The sequence below is a fragment of the Callithrix jacchus genome, chromosome 15, assembly GCF_049354715.1.
Source record: "Callithrix jacchus isolate 240 chromosome 15, calJac240_pri, whole genome shotgun sequence".
In the NCBI taxonomy this organism is placed as follows: Eukaryota; Metazoa; Chordata; class Mammalia; order Primates; family Cebidae; genus Callithrix; species Callithrix jacchus.
In genome coordinates this window covers 75,673,827-75,694,765 of record NC_133516.1, presented here as the reverse complement: position 1 = coordinate 75,694,765, position 20,939 = coordinate 75,673,827, and the positions used below count along the sequence as shown (strand labels likewise).

Sequence of the window (20,939 nt, the reverse complement as noted above, 5' to 3'; positions counted from 1 at the left end):
GTGGGACAGACAGGCCAGGGTAGGCACACAAGAGGAAGGAGACCCAGACTTTGCCTCAAGGAGATCACTTTCAAGCAGGGACAGAATTACTCCAGAGTGTGTCAAATTAAGGGAGCAAAGCCTCTGATTTTCTTTCTTTATTTCTTCTCTCTCTCTCCCCCCTCCTTTCTTCTCTCTCATTCTCTCTCTTCCTCTCTTCTTTCTTTCTTTCTTTTTTTCAAGATGGAGTTTCACTCTTGTCCAGACTGGTGTGCAATAGCCTCAGGTGATCCACCCACCTAGGCCTCCCAAATGCTGGGATTGTAGGTGTGAGCCACTGGATTTTGCCACCTCCAATTTTCACAGAAGGAGACACAGAGAAATTTGGCACCCAACAGAAATGAGTTCAAATATCAGTTTCCCTAGTTCTTGGCTCAAGCTTTTCTGGTTCTCAGTGACTTCCTATGAAAGGGAATGAGAGGGGTCTGCGGTGACAAAATCCTGGCAGGCAAGGTGACACTAACCTGCAATCTTAGCAACTCAGAAGGTTAAAGTGGGAGGATCGCTTGAGCGCCTACCTGGTAAACATAGGGAGACCCCAACTCAAAAAAAAAAAAAAGGCATGGTGGCTCATTCCTGTAATGCGCCTGTAATGTGGACTTTGGGAGCCCAAGGCAGGTGGATCACTGGAGGTCAGGAGTTTGAGACCATCCTGGCCAACATGGTGAAACCCCATCCCTACTAAAAATACAAAAATTTACCAGGCATGGTGGTGCATGCCTGTAGTCCCAGCTACTTGGGAGGTTGAGGCAGAAGAATCGCTTAAACACAGGAGGCAGAGGTTGCAGTGAGCCAAGATCACGCCACAGCACTCCAGCCTGGGAGGCTGCACCTCCAAAAATGAGAGAGCGAGACTCCATCTCCAAAAAAAAAAAAGAGCAGAAGAGACATCAAACATTGGTGATGAATGGGGTAGCAGTGCAACTGCTCAGCTAAAATATATATATATATGTATGTACATGTATATATTTATATATATGCATATATTTATATATGTATATATTTGTATTTTTAGTAGAAACTAGGTTTCTTCATGTTGATTAGGCTGGTCTCAAACTCCTGACCTCAGGTGATTCACCCACTTAGGCCTCCCAAAGTACTGAGATTACAGGTGTGAGTCACCGCATATGGCGCTCTTCCTTTTTTTTTTTTTGAGAGGGAGTTTCACTGTGTCTCCCAGGCTGGAGTGCAGTGGTAAAATCTCAGCTCACTTCAACCTCCTTCTCCCAGGTTCAAGCATTTCCCCAGCTCAGCCTTTCGAGTAGCTGGAAGTACAGGAGTGTGCCCCCACACCAGGCTAGGTTTGTATTTTTGATAGAAATGGGGTTTTGCCATGTTGACCAGGCTGGTCTCAGACCCCTGACCTCAGGTAATTTACCGGCGTTGGCCTCCCAATGTGCTGGAATTAAACACAGAGCCCACCCCACCCCCATCCAAGTAAATGTCTTGATTGCACAGAATGTATGGTGATATTGGTGGACTTACGGACATCCTCTCCAGCATTGAGTGTTGTGTCTTGGGTGTGCTGTGCTTTTTGTTTGTTTTTTTTTTTGAGACAGAATCTCACTCTGTTGCCAGGCTGGAGTGCAGTGGCATGATCTTTTCTTTCGGAAACCTCCACCTCCCAGGTTCAAGCAATTCTCCTGCCTCAACCTCCTGAGTAGCTGTGACTACAGGCGCATGCCACCATGCCCAGCTAATTTTTTAAAAAAGTATTTTTAGTAGAGATGGGGTTTCACCATGTTGGCCAGGATAGTGTCAATGTTTTGACCTTGTGATCCAACTGCCTCAGCCTCCCCAAGTGCTGGGATTACAGGCATGAGCCACTATGCCTGGCATGAGCTCTGTTTTTAATCTCTTTTCTTTTCAATGTGGGGCAGACTTGAAAGTGTGCCTTGTTTTCGTGGCCCTCATGCAGCTTGTTTTGAATTGTTTTATGTTCACAGTTTGGGATATTTGAGGCAATATTGCTGAGCTGTCCTGTCAACATGAATTTGAGCCTTTATCTGCCACTAACCTTGCCATGTTAGTATGAGCAAGGTACCTAGCATCTCTGTTCTTCAATTTCTTTATCTGTAAAATGCAGATTATGCTCAGCTCATAGCACTAGTGTGAGGAATAAATGAAGATATGTGTAGATCACTTTTAATGGTATGTGACACTTGGTAGGCACCAAATTATTACTGCTGGGAGTATCAGTACATTCTTGCTTGTCTACACACAGACACACAGAAAGAGAAAGAGAGAGAGAGAGGAGAGAGAGAGAGAGAGAAATTGCAGAGATTATACAAAGAGTTCCCATGTACCTGTACCCAGCTTTTCCTATTATTAACATCTTACATTAATGTGGTGCATTTGTTAAAATTAATGTGCAAATATTGAGATGCTTTTATTAACTCAAGTCTCTACTTCATTCAGATTTCTTGGGGTTATTCCTAATGTCCTTTCCTGTTCCAGTGTGTCATCCGGGACACTGCATTTCATCTCATCATCATTTCTCCTTAGGCACTCTCTATGGCTGGGTCACTCGAGTTTATTTTGATTACATTGAAATTAAATTTCGGTGTCGATAATGAGATATCTGTTACAGAATTCCTAGGTTAAAATTTAGTCACAATGGCTGGCAGTGGCTCCTGTCTGTAATCCCAACACTTTGGGAGGTCAAGGCAGACTGATCACTGGAAGCCAGGAGTTTGAGACCAGCTTGGGCAACATAGTGAGACCCTATCTCTACTAAAAATAGAAAAATGTTTGCCAGGCATGGTGGCACACATCTGTAATCTCAGCTACTCTGGAGGCTGAGGCATGAGAATTTCTTGAACTCAGGAGGTGGAGGTTTCAGTGAGCTGACATTGTGCGACTGTATCCCAACCTGGAAGATGAAGCCAGATTCTGTCTCAAAAAAAAAAAAATAATAATAATAATAATAAAGGGCAAGCCTTATTCACAAAATTATAGGGCACCTGGTAGTAGCCCCTGAGCTGGATGTGTAGTAGACTCTCAAGATCTTAACCTAAAGTTTGCCCTACTATGGCAAAACCTGCTTGTATGCCAGAAAGCAGACCCAAGCTGCCGAAAACCACCTGTATCATATTCTGCCCCATTTGTCCTCCCCCAACTTTTGGTAAATAATGTCCATTGAAAAATGCTGGTTGGGCCTACATGGTGGCCTGAGTGATAACACATCTCAGGAATGTGTGGGGGCATGGGGAAGGAAAAGGAGGCCACCGTGTTCTTTCTGACAGTCACCTCAAAACTGCTGGTGGCTTGGTGATGGAAGGGTCACCCAACATGTTAGCTGAGCTGTGTGGTTCCCCTGAATGTTAATAACTTTCACTGCTTTGGCTTGTGTTTCCTTCTTGATATCACCAACTGAAAATGTAAGTTAGAAGTTTTTGGTTTCTGGTGCCAAATCCAAGTTGGTTTATCAGCAAACACCCCCTGGCAGACAATGGAGTCTGTGCTGGGACAGAGCCACTTTTTTTTTGACACTGGCTCTTATCTAAGAACTGAAAATAAGCTGCAGAGGCTGTGACTTCACTTTTTTTGGAACTCCTTTACATTACCCCCCGAAATGCAGAAAATCCTCATTTAGCAGCTTTTGGATTACTGAGTTCTCTAATTCTTTCTGGTGCATATTCTTGTAATGCTCAAGTTTGACTGACAAATTGTTCTGCATCAGGTGAAGGGAGAGGGGGAAGGAATGACCATGTGAAGGAACTGAGTGCTTTGTTACTTGGCCTGTTTGTGGTTTAATGGTTGATGAGAAAAAGCACCTAGAAGAGACACTGTGTGTAGAATGGCTTCCAAATTCAAGGGTTACAACCCTGTGATCTGTTGGCCAGCAGTTGGCTAGGGTTGGGGCAGATGAACATCAGGCTACAGCCCAAACTTACAGAGCAGCTGCAAGGACAAGGGGAAAATGCATTTTTCAGCCATAATGACCTACATTTGGTTGATACTTTGGAGCTTGTTTAAAAGGACATCTTCAAGGGGCCTCTGCCTCCTTGTGAAAAGGGAGATAGTGATGTCAGCCAAACCTGGGGTCCGGTCCTGGTCCTGTTGGTTCCTTTTTGACTTTGGCATTAAAAGTCAGTCTGTGAAGTGGAGATCTCTTCCTTTGAAGGGTGGTACCTGGTTGGTTCTTGGGAACTGAATTAATGTTCCCCTCCTAAGAGTGGGTCTCTTTAGACAGGCACATATGCTGTTCTGAAATCATCTGTTGCTATCTCTGTCTCCGTTGGAGGTGCTTCCAGTGATACGTGATTGTGTCTTATCTCAGTATCCCTGCCCAGCATGGGGTCTTACATAACATACATGGGCAGTCAGTCAGTGTTAGGACTGGCTGGGTTTTAGGCTGAAAGACAGTGAAAATATACAAGCAAAGGCAGTGTCTTGAATTTACACGTGGTCTGCAGCAGTTTTCACATAAAAGGCCGCCTGCTTAGAAGGGCCTTTTGAATTGGGCCCCCTGTATAGTTTATAGTGTACCTGAGGGTGATGGCTATACTGTTGGGGAGTGCTCTTTAAGTACAGAGGGAAGACTTGGTAAAGACATAAAAGCATGGAGGAAAAGGAGATAGCCAGCTGAGTCCAAAAAATGATTCATGTGGTTTGGGCACAATCTGAAATGAGAGGCCTTCAAGATTGACTCTTGATAAAGAATGCAAATTCAGCTGGGCTCAGTGGCTCACACCTGTAACCCCAGCACTTTGGGAGGCTGAGGTGGGCAGATCACCTGGAGCCCAGGGTACCAGGACCAAGTGGTCCCTGCCTGTCCCAGGCTTCTGAGGGGGAGAAGAAAGGAAGGCTAGAAAAGCCCATGTGGAGGAATAGAACTGCTCTACCTCCTGGATGTCCAGGGCCATCCTTGATACTGGGACATTGCAAGGTAGTGATATCAAGTTCCCTTTTTAAAAAGCCCTGTGACTGGGTGCAGTGGCTCACACCTGTAATCTCAGCCAAAGTGGGCAGATCACCTGAGGTCAGGTGTTCGAGAGCAGCCTGGCCAACATGGTGAAACCCTGTCTCTACTAAAAATATAAAAATTAACCAGATGTGATGGTATATGCCTATATTTTCAGCTACTCGGGAGGCTGAGGCAGGAGAGTTGCTTGAACCCAAAAGGCATAGGTTGTAGTGAGCTGAGATCACTCCATTGCACTCCAGCTGGGGTGTCAGAGTGAGATTTTATTGCAAAAAAAAAAAAAAAGTGAGCCCTTTTACAGAAAACTATTAAGTAAACAATAGTACAGTGGTACCTGAGAGACTGATGTGTGGGTACTTTCTTTTCCTTGATGTTCTAGAGAAGAGCTGCACCATCTAATGTGATTGTCAGCAGCCTCATGAATCTATGGAGTACTTGAAGTGTGCTGGTGTGACAGGCAGGGTTGCCAAACTCAGTAAATAAAAGTTGAGGATGCCTCCTCCATCAGTGTGCGCTGTGCACAGTGACTTTCTTCCAGAATGGAAAGAGGGATAAAAGAGTAACAGTGGCAAAACCTGACAGACTGCCCCAGACAGCCAGCCGGGGTTAACGTCAAGTGATACATCAGGTTAACAGCACACCTGGGTTAGACACCTGAGGCCCTAGGGGGCCAGGACTTAGAATCTTCAAGTTCCACAGCCACTCGTCTCCTCACTGCCCTCACGTGGCTCCTGCAGAGAGTAGTGACAGTGCCCTAAGGGGCCTCTAGAGCCTGATGGGACCACAGGAGGTCTCTTGGAGACCTGGAGAGGCATGTGAGGACTTGGCATTTTCCACAGGTCTGACAGCTGGGGTTGGTGCTTGAGATCTCTGGTCAGAGCTGGTAATGCTGTGTAATGAATTGCCACAAATTTAGGAGCTTAAAAAAACAAATGTATTGGCCGGATATAGTGGCTCACATTTGTAATCCCAGCACTTTGGGAGGCCAAGGCAGGCGGATCACATGAGGTTGGGAGTTCCAGACCAGCCTGACCAACATGGAGAAATCCTGTCTTTACTAAAAATATGAAAAATTAGCCAGGTGCAGCGGTGCATGCCTATAATCCCAGCTACTTAGGAGGCTGAGGAAGGAGAATCGCTTGAACCTAGGAGGCAGAGGTTGCAGTGAGCCATTGTCACACCACTGCCCTTCAGCTTGAGTGACAAAGCAAGACTTCATCGCAAAAAAGGAACAGGCTTGTTGAATTCCTCCCATGTGTTAATGCACTTGCTGTAATATTTATTCCTGCTATTATGAGTCACCCACTTCCAGGGCTGCACTGCCCATTGCGAGACCTCTTCTGTCTGTCTAAGTGTGAGACAGTGTTTTCCCTGCCTTTACCACGTTGTCCGCCTCTCTGGCTGGTGTCACACCCCTTTAAGGAGAGTGAGCACATTGGCTGTGGGATCTTGGTCTCCCCAGTTTGGCAGCAGCAGGTCCCTGACTTGGCATGAGACATAAATGTCAGTGGGAAAATCTTTTATTATTTTGAGATGGACTCTAGCTCTGTTGTTTGGCTGGAGTGCAATGACACAATCCCGGCTCACTGCAACTTCTGCCTTCCAGGTTGAATTGATTCTTGTGCCTCAGCTTCCTGAGTAGCTGGGACTACAGGCATGTGCCACCACACCCAGCTAATTTTTGTATTTTTTAGTAGAGATGGGGTTTCACCATGTTGGCCAGGATGGCATTGATCTATTGACCTTGTGATCTGCCTGACTCAGCCTCTTAAAGTGCTGGGATTACAAGCATTTTACTATATACGTGCATATTTAAAAAGACATTTCCCTGACTGGGAAAATTCTTTATAAAGATACATTTATATAGTAAGATGCATGTCCCAACACAAACGTCATTGCCCTTGTTGATATGTGTCTTAAGCCTGAGGTAGGGAAGTTTGGTAGGTGGAAGTTACTTTCCATCTCCTTTCTCATAGCATGGCACATGGAAGAGAAGATTTTGGCTTTAGCATGTCACTGTGAATCCTGTTTATTTCATGGTCATGGGCCTTACTACCAAATTTACTTGAAAACCTTGTGAAATTATTCATGCAGAAAGAATGAGAAATCTCGGGTAATGGGAAAGCAACTAGTCAGTTTTGGAAAACCTCCAAAATGGATGGTTTACAACTAATTGGAAAAACACGTCTCATCTCAGTTGAGTTAATTCTTTCTTCAGTGCCGGGCACCTTAAGTGTTCCCAGAAGGTTTAAGGAGCAGAATCAGCTCCCAAGGTGGCCAGCATCGTGCTAAAAAAGGACAAAGGGCTCTGCCTGCCCCTGAGGGTCCTTCCATCATGGTCAGCTCTGTCTAGGGGAGCAAAGACCCTGTCTGTCCTCAGCCTTCCTGGCTATGGCAGGGGCATGGGGTTGGAAGAGCAGAGCATGGGCTCTTGTTCTGGCTGGAAACTTAGCCTTTGAAACAAGGCTTTAGAGGCAGAGTTGGAGACTCAAACAGGACAAGGAGATGGCCAATGTTGATGCTCTTGGAGCGGAGGGTCCCGAACTGTCTGATTATAAGTGCAGTGTTGGGTCCTTACATACTTTTACAAGGGTATTTTCAGAGACATGGAAGTCAGTGGACCCACTTTCTCTTTCTCATTGAAGTTCTCTGGAAAAGAGTGTTCCCATGGACAGATGATCTGACGGGGCCACAGCCCCACCAGTGTCCTTAAGAGGGAAAGCTCTGTCAATAGAGAGAACTGCAGCCCTGGCTTATCACACAGGCTGCAGTAGGCTGGGATCTGCAGTCACCAACATCCTGCCCTAAGGCTCCCAAGTCAGAGAGGCCCAGTTGGTTCCAGTCCTGGTTTTGCTAGCCAGTCTCAGTCCCTGGCTTTGTCTTTTGGGGTGCTGATGCGATGTTGTTTGTGAGATGGAGCAAATGGCATTGCTCCTACCCCCACTAGGCTGGCGTCAGGATGAAATTAAACATAGAAAGCACCCTCCCCCTAACCCCATGGACCAAGAGGTAATGCTATTAGAGTTTTTTTTTTTTTTTTTTTTTTTTGCCAATCAGTGTGAGCTTGTAAGGTTGCTCAGGTTAGCCTTGAACTCATGACCTCGCCTTCGCAAGTGCCACGACATCCGGCCGGAGCCACTTTGGAACCCGCTATTAGAGTTATATAGGTTTGGGGTTTCTTCTTACTGTTTCCATTTCCTTCCTGAAACCCTGAAAGAGGCTTCATGGGAAAGGAAGGGTCTTTCAGATGCCTAAGTGCAGCTGGGAATGGCTGTTCCCAGTTAGCCAGGCTGGTTGGAGTCCAGGGTGAGTTGGCTGGGTTGTGGGTTTGAACCACCAGAGCCACTGAAACAGCTAGCCCACTGCCAAGTGCTGCCAACCATCCCGTAAATGCCCCCATTGCTCATGCCTGGGAGACGCTTCAGCATTGACCGAAAGGGTTGTTAGGTCTTGTCTTGCTCAGGACAGGGCACTGAAGAGTGATCTATTGTCATACTCTAAGGACAGTTGTGGGTCCTGTGCCTCCCAGGGACTCCAAACACAGAATCCCCTTACAGGACTTCAGCCCATGGGCACAGCCCCTTTTGTTTAGTGTTAATTATGTACTTATGTGAAATGCACCCGCTCTTGAAGAGGGGGACAGCCAGTGATTAAAACAGTTGAGGGTAGGTCACCAGGCTGTTTCAGACTCCAGTAGGAAATGTCTCTGAGAGGGTTACTTTAGAGCAAGGGAAACGTCTTTCTGTTGGAGGGGCTCAGTGCCTGGCCAGCCCCTTTAAATCCTGGCCTGCTCCAGCCATCCAAGATGGCTCTAAAGTAGGAACTGCTACTTAATTTGCAGGGATCAGTACAAAATGAAAATTAATTTTCAGAAATTAAGATGAAAGTAGACTGGGTACAGTGGCTCACACTTGTAATCCCAGCACTTTGGGACGCCGAGGCTGGCAGATCATGAGGTCAGGAGTTCGAGACCAGCCTGGCCAACACGGTGAAACCCTGTCTCTACTAAAAATACAAAACTTAGCTGGGCATGGTGGTGGGTGCCTGTAATCCCAGCTACTTGGGAGGCTGAGGCAGGAGAATTGCTTGAACCCAGGAGGTGGAGGTTGGAGTGAGCCAAGATCACGCCATTGCACTTCAGCCTAGGTGACAGTGCAAGACTATGTCTTAGAAAAAAACAAAAATGATTCAAGCAGCAGAGCTTTCAAGCGTTAGGGACCCTTCTGAGCACAGGGCCCTGGTTGTGGAGTGTGTACACTGGACCAGGTCTGGAGAGATTGGAAGGCATGCAGCCGGCCTGAACCATGTGGGTGAAGTGAGTCACCCTGCTCTTTGTGGGGGTTGATGGGGATCTTTTTCTAGGCTGCTGGCCTGGGCAGGGCTGACGCATGAGCAGGGCTTGTCCTGGTCTGGGCTGAAAATGATACAATGGGACAAGTTGAAGGGAGGGGGATTGGAGCAGGGTGCTCCAGGGAGCATCATCTGTGTACAACAGGAAGTCCCTGAGCTTGGACACATGACTTAATCATCTGTCATGAGGTTCATAGCAAAACCCAGAAGGCCAGGCAATGATGCATTGAAACTGTCACTACCCAAGTTAGCATTTTCCAGTATCATTAAAAAATGTTTTATAGATAAGAGGTCTCGCTGTGTTGGACAGGATGGTCTCAAACTCTTGGTCTCGAGTGATCCTCCTGCCTTGGCTTCCCAAGGTGTTGGGATTATACTCATGAGCCATTGCCCCTGGCCTTCAACACTGTTTTAAAATTTTTGATATATCTGTGATTTTTGGATTATACCTGTTTTGTTACTTCCATTGGAGAAAATTGACCTGGCCAGGTGAGGTGGCTCACGCCTGTAATCCCAGCACTTTGGGAGGTTGAGGTGGGCAGATCACATGGCATTTCTTCTGTGAGAGTTTGAGACCAGTTTGGTCAAATGTACTAAAAACACACAAATTAGCCAGGCATACTGATGGGTGTCTGTAATCCCAGCTACTCAGGAGGCTGAAGAAGGAGAATCTCTTGAACCCATGAGATGGAGATTGCAGTGAGCTGAGATTGTGCCACTGCACTTCTGCCTGGGCTACAGAACAAGACTCTGTCTCCGAAAAAAAGGAAAAGAAAAACCTTCAAAAGCAGATGTTTGTCACTGCCAGGTGACCTTACTAATCACTAGCCATGGGCATACAAGGACAAATAAAATGAGGGCAAAATAACTCATGCCTTGTTTTCTTTGCCTTTGACCTTCAGCCCCATGCATTCCTGCAAATGTTTTGCCCACAGCAAACCTTTGAAGACCTTAACTTTTCTGTTTTAAGTGAGATTTCCAAGTGAATTGATGTCTGAAAAGAGAATCTCTTTACTGGAGAGCAATTGGTATTTGAAGAGAATGAGATCAGTTTGCTAAGGACACCCTTGTTTGTAATCTTTGGTTTATATAAATTATTGGTGAATAAGAGAAATAAGTTTATTCTTTCTTCCAGATGGTAACCCGGAAGGGAAGTGTGTTAAGGGGAAAAGTGAGCCGAGGGGTCCCACGGCTCTGGGACACCTCTCTTTCTTGACATTGGACCTCTAATTTCCATACCAGGCCTCAAATTAAAAGACAAACAAAGGCTTCTAATCTGCTTGGGTGGGAACAGATAAAAATTCCTCTGGGTGGATGGATAGGGGTGGGAAGGAGGAAGTTTGTAGAAACTGAAAGAGGACTTTTTTGGGGAGAGAGGAAGAAATCTCTTGTTTAATTACAAAACCAAAATATCATTGGCATAATGTTTTCAGGGTTCATCCATATTGTTGCATATTTCAGAACTTAATTTTTTTGATGGCTGAATAATACTCCATATATAGTGTATTGTTTATTGATTTACCTGTTGATGGACAATAGCCTACTTTTGGCTATTGTGAATAATGCCATTTAGGAACACTGGCATGCAAGTAACTACTTAAGTCCTTGTTTATAATTTTGTTGGGTATGTATCAAGGAGTGGATTATTGGCTTATGTAGTAATTCTGTATGTAACAGTTTTAGAAACTGGCAAATTGTCTTCCACAGTGGCCACTCTATTTCGCATTCCTACCAGCAGTATACAAAGGTTCCAAGTTCTCCATATCCTCACCAACACTGGTTACTTCTATGTTTTTGATTAGAGCCATGCTAGTTGGTGTGAACTGATACTTATTGTGGTTTGGATTGTCATTGCCCTAATGACTAATGATTTTGAGGAGCCTTCAACGTGCTTATTGGCTGTTTGTATCAAGTTATTTGCCCTTTGCAACCTTTTATGTATTTTTTGTATTCGTTGTGTTATAGGGGTTCATATGTGTTTTGAATATTAACCCTTTATCAGATATGTGATATGCAATTATTTTCTCCCATTGTGTAGATTGTACTTCACTACATTTATAGTGTCTTTTCTTAGAGAAAAATTTGTAATTTTGATAAAATTTATCTTTTGTTGTTGCCCATGATTTTAATATCATATTTAAAAAATATTGCTAAATCCATGGCCATGAAGATTTGCCACAGTTTTGTTCTGAGTTTATAATGCATGCTCTCAATAAAGGTCTCTGATCCATATTGAATTAGTATCTGTGTATGGTATAAGGTAAGAGTCCAACTTTATTTTCTTGCATGTGAAAATCCAGTTGTCTCGGCACCATTTGTTGAAAAGACGGTTCTGTAGGATCTTGGCATCATTGTCATGAATCAATTGGCCATGGATTTGAGGGTTTGTTTCTGGGCTCTCAATTATATTCCATTGGTTTATAGGTCTATCCTATGCCAATATCCCATTGCTTTTTAAAATTATAGCTTTATATTGAGTTTTGAAATCAGAAAATTTGAGACCTCCAAATTTTTTCTATTACAAAATTGTTTTACCATTTAGGGTCCCTGGAAATTCTATATATATTTTAGAATAATTTTTTTTTATTTTTGTGAAGGATTCTGTTGGAATTTAGATAAGGATTGCATTAAATCTGCCAATTATTTGAGTAATATTGTCATCTTTACATTATTAAGCTGTAAGATATTAACCCCTTTTCAGATATATGAACAAAATCAGATATATGATTCTGACTAATGAATCAGGTTTCAGTTTTCCAATTATTTAGGCCTTCTTTAATATCTTTCAACAATGGTTTATTAGTTTTCAGTGTACAAGTCTTGTGACTCCTTTGTTAAATTTATTCCTAAGTATTTTATTTTTATTATGTTACTGGAAACAGAATTGTTCTCTTAGTCTCCTTTCAATTGATTGTATGTAGGAATCCAAATAAACCACTTGTGCAATGATTTAATAACTTGAAATTTTATGAGTTTATTTATTGGTTTTGACAGCTCTGTATGTGTGTGTATATTATTTATAGTTTTTGACATATAAGATTGACTTCTTTTTCAATCTGGATATTTTTATTTTTCTTACCTGCATATTTGCTCTGACTACAACTTTAAGTATTATGTAAAATAGAATAGTGAAAGTGGCATCCTGGTCTTGCTCTTGATTTTAGGGGAAAAGTTTTCAGTCTTTCACCACTGAGTATAAAAGTTGTTTTTCATATGGCCACAGCATGTTGAGAAAGTTTTCTTATATTCCTATTATATTGATTATTTGTATGATGAAAGAGTGTTAGAGTTTGTTAAGTGCTTTTTCTGTATCGAGATGATTATATAGGTTTTTCTTTTATTCTATTATGTAGTTTATTAAACTGACTGATTTCATATGTTGAACTCTTCTTTTATTATTGGGAAAAATCCCAATTGGTCATAGTGTACAATGCTTTCAATATTCTGAATTCAGTTTATTGATACTATTTTGAGGACTTTTGCATCTATATTGATAAAGAATCGTGGTCTATAGTTTTCCTTTTTTTGTTGGGTCTTTGTCTGTGTTAGGATAGTTCTATATTCACAGAAGGAGGTAGGATGTGTTTCCTCCTCTTTTTGAAAAAGTTTGAGGACTAGTGTTAATTCTTTAATTGTTTGGCACCATTCACCAATGAAACCTTCTGATCTTGGGTTTTTCTTCATTAGAAGGTTTTTATTTTTATTTTTATTGCATTTTAGGTTTTGGGGTACATGTGCAGAGCATGCAATACAGTTGCATAGGTACACACATGGCAGTGTGTTTTGTTTGCTTTCACCCCTTCACCCACATTTGGTGTTTCTCCCCAGGCTACCCCTCCCCACCTCCCCCTCCCACCATTAGGAGGTTTTAGGTCACTGATTAAACCTCTTTTTTTCTTTTAGTTCTATTCATATTTCCTATTTCTTCTAGAGTAGGCTTTGGTGGTTTATGGTTTGTTTTTACCTTAATTTATTTCTTGTTGCTATTGTGATTTCTTTTCTGATCTAATGTTGTTTAAGACCATGATTTTTAGAAATTTAGAATAACAGAAAGTTTTTTTTTCTGTTATTGATGGTAGTTACACTGCACAGTAGTCAAAAAAAAAAACAATGATTTCAATCTTTTTAAATTTATTAAGATGTTTTGTGAACTTAACATATGATCTATCTCAAAGAATGTTCTGTATGAATTTGAGAAAATTGTATACTCTGCTACTGTTGAGTGAAGTGCTTTCTGAGTATTAGTTACAATTGTTCTATTAATCTTCTGTCTGGTTATTCTATTCACTATTGAAAATAAAGTAATGAAGTCTCCAGATATTATTGTAAAACTATGCCTTCAATTTTGTTAATTTTAGTTTCACATGTTTTGAGAGTGTTGTCATTAGATGGGTATATAATTTATATGTTTTCCTGATGTAGGGCAACTTTTATCAATATATAATGTCTTTGGCCAGGTGTGGTGGCTCATGCCTACAATCCCAGCACTTTGGGACTCTGAGTTGGGTGGATCACAAGGTCAGGAGTTCAAGACCAGCCTGACCAATATGGTGAAACCCTGTCTCTACTAAAAATACAAAAATTAGCTGAGCATGGTGGTGTGTATTTGTAGTCCCAGCTGCTTGGGAGTCTAGGCAGGAAAATTTCTTGAACCCGGAAGGCAGAGGTTCCAGTGAGCCAAGATTGAACCACTGCACTCCAGCCTGGGTGACAGAGAAAGACTCCATCACATATCGATCGATCTATCTTATATATGTGTGTGTGTGTGTCTTTATTTCACTCTTGTAAAATTTTTGACTTGAAATCTATTTTGTATGATAGCAATATAGCCACCCAGCTCTGTTTTGGATGCCATTTGCATGAAATATATTTTTCCATTGTTTTTATTCAAACTTTTTGTGTTTTTGTATTTAAAATGACTCTCTTGTAAACAGTATGTAGATGGATCTTTTATTTGTTCATTCTGCCAATTTCTGTCTTATGAGTAGCAGGGTTTGATCCAGTTACATAGAAAATAATTACTGATAAGATAAGACTTACTTTTGTCATTTAATTTTGTTTTCCTTAGTCTTTTTTTTTTTTGTTCTTCAATTTCTCCATTATTGCCACCATTTTTTGGTATCCTGTTGATTTTTTTTACAGTGTGCCATTTTTTCTTTTTGTATTTTTTAAAGTTATTTTCTTAGTGGTTTTCTGGGAAATTACACTTAGTGTCTTAAACTTGTAACTATCTAGCTTTAACAGCAACCCAATTTATAACCAACTTAGTTTCAATAGTATAGAAACATTCTGCTTCTATCCATCTTCTTTCCTCCCCTTTACATTGTTATTGTCACATATTATGTCATTATATATTGGGAACTCATTACCATAGATTTATAATGATTGTTTTATGCACTTGCCCTTTAAATCACATAGGGAAAAAAGTACAAGCCAAAAGTACAATAACAGCGGCTTCTATATAAAGTTACTTTTACCAGTCTTCTTTATTTTCTCTTATATCTTGAGTTCATGCTAGTGTTCTTTCATTTCAGCCTGAAGAACTCCCGTTAGCATCTCCTATAGGGAAAATCTACTGGCCTCTTTTGCCCACCTGACAAAGAAGAATGGGCTGTTCACCACACCATTTTCTTTTCCTCCCAGCCACTCAGCTAGGCTCCTCTTGCCAGCCTCTTTTGCAGGTGTTAGATAAAACAGTAGAATGTTAAAGTGGTACATGCCTGGCCAATCAGACCTCCCACATAATTTTTTATCTCTGCTGCATGGAGGCTGAGGAGGATCTTGGTAGCCACATGTTGAAGATAGAAGAATCTGTCAGTCTGAGTCACTGGATAGTTTCATGGGAACTGGAAATTTCCTAACTCTCCCCTCCCCATACATTTTTTAGTGGACGTTATTTTTTTAACATTCGTTGACACTTAAATTTTTATTGTTACATTTTTGAGATCTGGGAGTTTTCATTATAGCAGGTAGCATTATTTTCATCTATTCATCCAGCCATTTCACTCATTTCTTCAGTTGCTCATGCTTTTTCTGATTTCCAGTTTCAAAGCTTCAAACATGATAGCCTTATGTGACTTCTCCAAACTTCCTAACCCTTATCCATGCTTTTGCCAAATTCAACTGATTTCCCAGTATAAAATTGTTTTTTTTCAATGGCTATTATTTAAGTCTACCTCTCTTTATCCAATTTTCCCACTCAAGAATTATTTATTTGCATTTTACTCCAGTTTCTGTGCAGAGGTTATACAGGGAAGTATAAAAGACAGGGCTTCAAGCTAGAAGGTGCTGAGCCCACCACAGTGTTAACTAAACTTTCTCTTCTGGATCATCCAGGCCACTGTATGCATCTTTCCAAATAATGTTTCCTTATAGACTTTATTTTGTATATCCCTACTGCTCATCTTATAAAACCCAAGTCTCTTGGCTTAGAGCCAAGCCCTTTCCCTTATTTATTAATCATACATTTTCTTTCAGTCTCCATCACAATACTTTGAAATTCTTCATGACACTCTCCTCCTAGTTCTGACTAGAAAGAGCAGGAGTCACTACACTTATATCAGACAAAATAGATTTCAAGACAAAACCCATAAGAAGAGATGAAGAAGATCACTGTATACTGATAAAGGGGTCAATTCAGCAAAGGAAGATAACAATTCTAAATCTATCTCCACCCAACACAGGAGCACCCAGATATATATATATATGATATTATTAGAGCTAATAGCAGAGATAGGCCCCAGTACCATAATAGCTGGAGACTTCAACATATATATATATATATATATATAACTGTGAGACAGCAATCTAGTTCCTTTTTTTTCCCAAATGGCTACTCAGTTCATCCAATACTATTTACTAAAGAATTTACTATTTTCATCACAATCACATATACCACTGTTGACCACACAAAACATTCCTATAAATGAGGCTACTTCACTGCTCTCAGCTCTATGTATGCCAGTGATCTGATGCTCAAATTGGTTTGGCTTCAACATACACTTTAATATTTGACAGCACTCCCCCTTCATGAACAGAGTTTAATAACTTTTGTGAAAATTTTCATTTTTGTTCTTTTATGTAAGCTTTAGAATCAAGTTGTAAAAAGCCTAATGAGATATTAATTTAGATTACTTTAAATTCACAAATTGTACGTGTGTGTGTGTATACATATATGTATATAATTTTTTCCCCAGAGATGACATTTTACTATTTTGCCCAGGCTAGTCTCCAACTCCTGACCTCAAGTAATCCTCCCACCTCAGCTTCCCAAAGTGCTGGGTTGTAGGCATGAACCACTGTGGCTGGCCTATTTCACTCAATTTAAAACATTTTCATTGTAAGATGCACAGTTATTTGATGTCACTTGAAAGAGCTTCTTTAGACTTAAATACTTCTGTTTTCATGTCACATCTGACTTGTGCTTATAATGAAAGCAAAGTTATTTAAAATAAATTGGTTAAGATGCTCCTATTGTATCTTTATAATTACCACATGGCTAAAAGTACTTGGAAGCTGTTATCAGTTTTAAGGCATATCTTCGCTTTAGAAATCATAAAAGGTAAAAAAAAAAAAAAAGTGTCTTTCTAACAATATAACATACTATTTTTTAATGGCTGATAACCATTTTATGACTACCACATTTTAAAATTCATCAAGTGTACATGTAGATTGTTTCCACCTTTTGACTATTGTTAGTAATGTTGCTATATAAATTTTTGTACAAATATTTGTGCGATCATAGATTTTTATTTTAAGTACATACATAGAATTGGAATTTCTGTGTCATGTAAGTGGCAACATGTTTCATTTTTCTTAAAAGTAAAATTATAAGTACCTTGGTACAAACTATATACATATGGATATATACACACATATGTATCTCATATAAGATATATACTATTTATAGTTAAAGAGAAAAGAGAGGAAAGCATAGAGACAAAAAGCACTGATAAACCTACCATTTTATGAAATACAGTTTTGGCTCTTTGGTGTACATGTCAATAAATACATCCAAGTTTATGTCATAATATAGATAGTTTTAGCCATTTCCTTTGATGCTTAACATGATCGTGGACATTGGATTCATTATTACATCATACAAATGTATCATAACTTAACCAATTTCCTATTACTGGACATTGTGGTCATTAAAAAACCTGGTACTGTTAATACTTATTTTAATATATAGAGTTGATATATACATTTTGGTCTGTGCAATAAATTCCCAAGAGTGGGATTGGTGGATCAAAGTTTAACGTATTGCTACAAATTGCCAATTGGAATCACATAACTTTAAGGTCTTGTAAAACTAGTTTTATTAAACTTGAATGAGAAAACATATGAAAGGGCACTCTTTAAACCAGGGTAGTCCTCAATTAATTATTTGAGCAATTGTAATTGTGGGGAGAGAGTGATACTGTGATAGAAATAAAAAAAAAAAGAAAGAAACGATGTGAAGCACCAAAGAGAAATGCTGAATAATGGGAAGCAAACAGATGTTCAATGCTGATAGTTTGACTCAAAGAATGGTAGAAACTAAATGGCAGGAGAGATGATGTGGAGTTGGCTGTAGTAATCTTTTTCTAATCTTGGTTTTGTAACAAAACATCTGTGCTATTTTTAATATAAGGCACATTTAATTGAGTGCACGTGAACACAAAAACATAGCAACTGTTCTTTAGCAAATGATGACAATCCCCCTGTGGGATTGTCCACAGAGAAAATATGTCTGCCCTTTCAGTTTATGGAGAAAATACAGTAAACCTTACCCTAATGCACCCAGTTAATTGGAAAGGAAGTCAAACGAAAAGTAACAAAGCCTTTATTTATTTATTTTTGGCGAAGATGTGTGCGAAACAAGAGAAAATGCTTATATAAAAGATGATAATTTTAAAACCAGTAAGCATTACTTCAAGTTTTTTCTAAGAAGCAAAATCTAAAATATGGAGGAGAACATAGATCTTATATCTATGTTCTAGATCTTAGACCTCTGTTGTTATAGATCTATGTTCCCCTTAGATCTCAATACTATTGCAGTATTTCTTAAAGATCCGAAGAAGCTGGTTCAGCAGAAGGAATATAGCAAAAAGATTAAAGTTCGTCAATGTTTTGTTTTGAAAGTGGGTAGCCTTCACAGCTTTTATTTGCATTGTCTATGTTAGTCTCACATGTTAATGTATATCGTCAATGACATTTTTATTGCTTGCTTTTTCTTAACTCATATGTTATGAGAACTGAAATTTATTAGACACGGCTTTTCCACACTGTTTTTTAGAAATATAATTTCTTTGTTTGAAGAAGTCTGCTGTTGGAGAAGTCTTCCCGGAGGCAGAAAGGACATAAGTTTGTTTTAAGGATGCATTTGCTTCCCTAGCCTAAAAATCAAACAATACATGAAGTAAACCAAAGTTCTGTTCTTAGATTTGGAACACAGCACTTCTGGGACTTTTTCTTGGCAGCCTCTATAAATACATATAAACTCACATTACAGTGTCACATAGCAGGAAATTCTAGAAGTCAGTGGTCAGAATTAAGAGAAAGAGCCAGATGTAATGTCATGAGCCTGTAGTTTCAGCTACTCAGGGGGCTTGAGGTGGGAGAATGGCTTTAGCTCTGGAAGCTTGAGGCAAGCCTGAGAATATGAGGCAATCCTGGACAATACAGTGAGACCCCATCCCTTAAAAAAAATGAATGAAATGAAACAAGAAGGGGATCTGATGTAGCTGATTACTGAGGAAGTGCAGAATGCAAAGAGCCTGAAAGGGGAGATATTTTACAGGGCAAGTGACTCAAGGCATTTTCTGATTGGTCTTCTCCATGCTTTTTGCCCAGCAAGCTCCATGGGCTTTTCACCTGAAAGCCCCCATGTCAGTGAGTAGTTACGGGTGAAGGGTGTTCTGGGGATCTTGGGGAATGTGGCTAAAATGGGCCTATGACCTTCCCCCAATTTATGTTACTTGCTTCTCCTAAATCCATTTTCTGTGGTTGGTACCACTTTTATTACCTCTTCACTAAGTGTCTACATTCATAAAGTTTCTACCATAAAAAGAAGAATCTGTTTTCTTTAGAAGATCACAAATTCTCAAGGAATAAAACAATGTAACAGTGATTAAAAGGTTCATATTCAAAAGGCAGTTTGAATTTTTCAAACTTTTTTCAGCTAAATGTAATATTCACTTATCTTGACTTTCGAGTAGCAAAGAGTAGGGATCTTTAACATAAATCTCAGTGTCTAATCTCTAAATTAAAGTATTTGACCAGATTGTCAATAAAATTAATTTTAGCTGTAAATGTTGATGACCTTATATGATTTCCTAAAACAAGCACAGGATTATTCAAGCATTGGACTCTGATGAAAAATGTGCAATGGCTTCCAATTGCCCTGGGTTTTAGACTGACATTTAAATCTATTTGACTGATTTGCCCCCAGTATTCTATTCTAGCTAACTTCCTACCATTTCTTAGTACAAATGCTCCACTGACTCAGTCTCCTAGTTATACCACAAACATAACTTGTTTTCTTCTCTTTTCATCCTGTGTGCTTTCTCCTTCTTCCTGTAATGCTCATTTTCTTATCCAAATACTACACAGTATTTTTATTCTAGAGCCACGTTAATCTCTTTTTTGCTCTTTGAGAAGACTGGGACTTTGGAGTGAGAAGATCTTTAGTAGCTGAGTCACTTTGGACTAAGTTATTTACAACTTTTGTAGGTTTTAATTTCTTCATTTGAAAAAAGGGGCTCATAAAAGTACCTGGCTCATAAAGACTTTGTGAGTTTGCCTCAAAAGCACTTTAATATGTTGGCACACAGTAAACATTCAGTGAATGCTGATGTTCAGAAAGATGATGAATATTGGCTTATATAATTGTGTATTTGGTTTTTGTCAGGATAGACATGCCTTATATTTTAATTCATATCTGTGTGAGAGATCTGAGGGTCTCACTGTATTGTTAAATGTTTCTTCCTATACACCAGTGTGTGTGTGTATTTTTAAATTTCCAAATGTTCCCTTCTAGCTTTGTGAGAAAAATGAGCTAATCTCTATGAGAAAGAAAGTCTCTTAGTGTGTGAGAGAAAGCAGCCAATTTCAGAACTATAACTTCTCTGGCTGTCTCCTTAGCTGACCTTTATTTCTCAGAGTTTTTAGTCCATTCCACTTTCTCTTCACTCCTTTCTGGCTCACAGTAGTAAACTAAAGCATGCTTTAATGAAGTAAAATGTAATAATTATATAATGCTTCTTACCTGCAAGCACATGAGTTTTGATGCCTTTCAAGAGGAATATATTAGACTGGCAGCTGGTTGGTAATCATCCTACTCTGTCTCACTGGGTGACATTTAAATAATCACACTCAAATCTGCAGTAACTAGAGAGGAGCATTTCAAGTGTATTATTGAGTATTTACTTCATATTACAGTTTAGTGATTAGGCATACAGATATATAAGGGAACATTTTCATGACATCCATACTATTGAATGCAGTGAACATCTAGAATGCAACTTGATTTTTAAAAATTTTTACAGTTACCAGTGAACAAAAAGAATACATCTGAATGGGGAAAATTTCAATTCTTTTCCAGGTTCGAGTTGTCTTGCAGCTTATTTTTAGAGATGCCTAG

At 40.0% G+C, this 20,939-nt stretch overlaps 1 long non-coding RNA gene across 1 annotated transcript in view; it reads left to right on the top strand.

The window, feature by feature from the left end:
- The window catches only part of LOC128929763 (uncharacterized), a 95,233-nt gene that overhangs the window by 18,887 nt on the left and 55,407 nt on the right, over positions 1–20,939 (top strand). The gene's annotated exons all lie outside the window — the stretch shown is intronic.